This window comes from Bidens hawaiensis, unplaced genomic scaffold (assembly GCF_021521415.1).
Source record: "Bidens hawaiensis isolate Kalapana, Puna unplaced genomic scaffold, B.hawaiensis_p1.1 tig00000512_1, whole genome shotgun sequence".
In the NCBI taxonomy this organism is placed as follows: domain Eukaryota; kingdom Viridiplantae; phylum Streptophyta; class Magnoliopsida; order Asterales; family Asteraceae; genus Bidens; species Bidens hawaiensis.
The window spans coordinates 4,035,520-4,041,052 of record NW_027491033.1 but is presented as its reverse complement, the minus strand read 5'-3'; positions in this window follow the sequence as shown (position 1 = coordinate 4,041,052).

Below are 5,533 nucleotides of genomic sequence, written 5' to 3'. Positions count from 1 at the left end.
TTGTTATGGTAGAAGACAGAAATGTTTCGATGCAAAAGTTTGATGGACAGAAATTTGGTTGGTGGAGATGCAGATTGAGGAGCTACTTTTTCAGAAAGACTTGGATGTAGTGATTGAGGATGAAAAACCAGAAAGACTTGGATGTAGTACTTTGTCAGAAGCAGAGTGGAAGAAGTTAGACAAGAAAGCTAGGGCCTGTATTACTTTGTTGTTGTCGGAAGATGTTGCGTTTAACATCATGAAAGAAACCACAGCGCGTGGTATGATGGGCGCACTATCCAACATGTATGAGAAGCCTTCAGCAGCGAATAAGGTCTGTCTTATCAAAGAGCTAGTGACAACAAGAATGAAATAGGGTGGGTCAGTTACAACACATATTAATAATCTTAATTCAACCATTTCCCGCTTAGTGTCAGTGGGTTTTTCGATGTCCTAAATGCCCTTGGTATCATTGTGTTTGTGTTTAGAGGAATAATCTTGTATTGGAGATTCTAGTAAATAGCTTATTTTTCATCTTCATTTAATTTATTTTATTAATTATACCAAAGCGAGTATAGGTTATTTGGCGGTCAATAATTAATTTAAATTATTACAAGACGTATTATCAAAATAAATATTCCAAAATATTAAAGGTGCAAACGAGCCGAGCTGCTCGCGAGCTATTCGAGATCGACTCGTCAGAAAGCTCGATCGAGCCGAGCTAAATCGAGCTCGAGCCTAAAAGTAAGCCCGTTTACTAAATGAGCCGGAGCACGAGCTTCACTTATCGAATCGAGCCAGCTCACGCTAAACGAGCCTATCATTTATATAAGTTTTTAAAATATATATTTAATAATTATTATTTAATATATATAATGTTATGAAAAAATAAATAGACATAACTAAATAATATATATTATTTTATACATAATATTATAATAGAAAAAAATATAAAAAATAATTATAATTATAGAAAAAGTAATTGGTAAATAGTAAACGAGCCGTGCCTGAGCCAAGCTTGAGCTTGAAAATCTACTCACGAGCCAAGCTCGAGCTATGAAAATAGAGCTCGAAACGAACCGAGCTAAAGCTTGAGCTTCATGTAACTTAAACAAGCCATGCTTAAGCCTAGTCAAGCCTAAGCTTGGCTCAACTCAACTCGTTTATATCCTAATATTATATTACTGCAAGATATAATATAATATAAATAAATTACTATAAGTAAAAATTTATTTTTATTTATAGTTTATATTATCTTATAGTAATATAATATTATAATTAAGATTACGATACAATAACTTACATTTTTTTTGAGAACAAAAAGTAATTGGATATTTTAAAAATTAGTTTTTGGCCATTCTTATTTGGCGAGCTCAATACTATAACACGCATGTTGATAAAAAAATATTTTTGCATCTTTATAAATTATGGTAAATGACAAACTAATAAAGGTATGATTATGTTAAAATTTTAAGTTAGATGTCTTTTTTTCTTTAAGTATAAAGTGTATGTTTTAAGATATTATAATTAGTTTAAAACATGTAAGATGGAAGAATATTCCCGTTGAAAAGTAATTTGGTACCATCTGCTAAAGCTTGAAGAATTCCCAAAAGTTTCGCGTATTTAGGAATAGTACGTTGTTGTATACCTGCGGATATCTCTCACTCTAACCAAACAATTACTAGTACACCTATTCTAATTCCTAGTATAGGTGTACTAGTAATTATTTGACGGGCCATTATTAGTTTTTGGCCATTCATTAATTTTATTTTATTAATTATACCAAAGCGAGTTTAGGCTATTTGGCGGTTAATAATTAATTTAAATTATTACAAGATGTTATATGAAAAGAATTAATCCAAAATATTAAAGGTGCAAATGATCCGAGCAGCTCGCGAGCTATTCGAGACCGACTAGTTAAAAAGCTCGATCGAGCCGAGCTTAATTGAGCTCGAGCAGTAAGCATGTTTACTAAACGAGCCAGAGCACGAGGTTCACTTATCGAACTCGAGCCAGCTCGCGAGGCTAAACGAGCCTATTATTTATATAAGTTTTTAAAATATATATTTAATAATTATAATAAATATATATAATGTTATGAAAAAATAAAGAGCCATAACTAAATAATATATATTATTGTATACGTAATATTATAATAGAATAAAATATATATAAAATGATTATGATGATATAAAAAGTGTTGATAAATAGTAAACGAGTCGTGCACGAGCCATGCTTGAGCTTGAAACTCTACTTACGAGTCAAGCTCGAGCTATGAAAATAGAGCTCGAAACAAACCAAGTTCGAGCTCTGTGTAACTTAAACGAGCCGAGCTTGAGCCTAGGCTTAGCTCAGCTCAGCTCATTTGCTCTCTAATATTATGTACTGTAAGATGAAATATAATATAAATAAATTGATATAAGTAAAAATTTATTTTACTTATAGTTTATTTTATCTTATAGTAATATAATATTATAATTAAGATTACGATACATAACTTACATTGAGAACAAAAAGTAATGGGATATTTTAAAAATTAGTTTTTGGCCATTCTTATTGGCGGGCTCAATACTATAACATGCGAGTTAATTAAACAAAAAGTATTTCATCTTTATAAATTATGGTAAATGACAAACTAATAAAGGTATGATTACGTTAAAATTTTAAGTTTGATTTTTTTTTTCTTTAAGAAGTATAAAGTCTATGTTTTATGATTTTATAATTAATTTTTTAAGATTAAAAATTTAAAATACTATTTAATACAGTTGTTAATGCCATATGGTATGATTAGGTAGGGATTTTCGTTAAAAAGTTAGATATTTTTTAAAGATTTTTATTAACAATAACTTTTATAATAAAAGTTATCTAACTTTTTAATGAAAATCCCTAGCTAATCATACCATACTTTTTTTTTGAAACTTAGCTAATCATACCATATAGCATTAACAACTGTATTAACTAGTATTTTTTTATTTTTAATCAACATATAATAAAATAGTGGAAGGGAGCACGATTGTTGCAAACAAATATTTGTGGTTTATATTAGTAGTAATCTGTTATGCGTTGATAAGGCCATGTGTAGTGGAGGGGCTACAATTAGGGGCGAATTATGACACGTGGCGCCCAGTCAGCATGGAGTGGAAATTTGTTTTTAGGGTGTAATGGTGTAGGGGCTACAAGTTGGGTCCATAGTGTGTTTTTTTTTTTATTATTTTATTTTTATAATTAAACTAATTAAATAAAAACCAATTTATTTAAATAATTAAATAAAAATGTATTAAAATTAAAAAATAAATACAAAAAAATACATAAACTAAAAAAAATACACGAATAATAAAAATAAATTATAATAAAAAACACACCAAAATAAAAATACACATAAAAATTTCTATAAAAAAAACTAATCTATTCGTCTTCATCTTCGTCTTCGTCCTCTTCCTCAACGGGACGATTATCCCACACGTGTTGAACCAAATCCGCCTTCAGTTGGTTATGTATATCACTTGATGTGAGCTGGTGAATGTTATACGTTCGTTGTTCTTGGGTTGGTTCAGGGAACTGTTCTGGAACGCTTCCTGGTATATAGTGGTGACATATTGCTTTTTCCTCGTCTTCTAAAATCATATTATGCAATATGATACACGTATACATGGCATCGCTCATTTTTGCCAACGTCCATACACGACAAGGGTTTTTCACATAATGCCAACGTTTTTTTAGAACCCCGAAACACCTCTCGATATCCTTTATCGCGGACTCTTGCTTCTTCTTAAAATAATCTCTTTTTTCTTCGATAGGGTCTTGAAACGTCTTGACGATGATCGAGTACTCTGGATATATCTCATTTCCCAAATAGTATCTGTGACGATAGAAGGTATAGTTGGCATAAAACGTTAAGACCGGTATGCTACGGCTGATGTAATACTCTAACACGGGTGACGCATTGAGAACGTTTATGTCGTTGTTGGACCCGACTGAGCCAAAGTAGGCTGACCAAATCCTGAGGTCGTGTGAAAAATGGCTTGAAGACTAACCGTTGGCACTCCATGGTCACCACGAGTGTATTGAACTCGCCATGCGGTTGGACAGTTGGACAGTTGGCCCACTCCCAATGCATGCAATCTATACTCCCGATCATGCCTGGAAAAGAATGCTTGATTTCGTGTACATCATATATGCGAGTCAGGTCGTTTGAAGTAGGAATCCTCAGATAACGACTAGAGTATAATTGTATTATCCCTATACAAATAAATTATTAAACAATATTTATATTAAGAACAATAGTTAATACAAACAATTTAAATATTACCGATGCAAAAATTCTCCAACGCATCTCTCGTTGTTTTCTCAGTCATCTTTAAATACTCGTCATTGATATCGGTCGTGTTGACGTATGCAAGGATGCGTAGAGCCGAAGTACACTTTTGGATGGCGGAGAATCCTAAATATCCTCTTGTGTCGGGTTTCTGTTGAAAATACCCATACTCCCGCTCCATATCTCCAACGATGCGCAAAAATAAACGCTTGGACATCCGAAAACGACGTCGAAACATAGCGTCGTTAAATGTAGGTGTGTCGTCGAAGTACTCCTTCATTAAACGAGCGTTCGCTTGCATACGATCCCGAATGATATATGACCGTCTGCGTGGTGTCGTAGATGGAGCAGAGCCGGACACCATGTTCGTGAATCTGATGAATTCTTCGACTCTCGTTGATTAATTGATCCCAAATCTCTGCAGAGTTCGTGGAATCCGGGGAACTCATTGAGTTTGAATAAATACGAAAATAATAAAAATGATTGGTATTTTTATGTTTGGGTTTGTGTATGATAGGGTGAAAATGGTTTAATTGGTTTGATATATATATTAAGTTTTTAAATTAATTTTGTTTTATATTTAGCCGTTACCCCAACGGTAACATTATTATTATTATATTATTATTAATCATTCTCGCCGGCCCCCGCCCCAAATCGCCTAAATATCGCCAGGGGGCGGTGTTTGCGCCATTTGTCGCCCAAAATCGCCCTCAACCGGTGCCCACTACATATATCCTAAGGGAATGGATGCATTTTAGTTGGATTTCTTGATGATATAGACAATAATATTTATATTATTTTTACTTTATAATACAAAATATATTATGAAAGTGAGATAGAAAGAATAAAAACACATGTCAACACGTGAAGAACGAAAAAAAAAGTTAAAAAAGAAGGTTGAATTTGTTATAAATCATGTCTTGAGCTTATTAACTATTAGAAAAAGAATGAACGAGCAGCTTGGGTTGGGGGGGGGGGGGGGGATGGGCATTTACATGCTTTAAATTAATTCTAAAATCTTAAAACATAGACTTTATAATACTTAAGAAAAAAAAACATCAAACTTAAAATTTTAACGTAATCATACCTTTATTAGTTTGTCATTATACCATAATTTATAAAGATGAAAAACTTTTCGTTTAATCAACTCGCGTGTTATAGTATTGAGCCAATGAGCCCGCCAAATAAGAATGGCCAAAAACTAATTTTTAAAATATCCTATTACTATTTGTTTTAGCT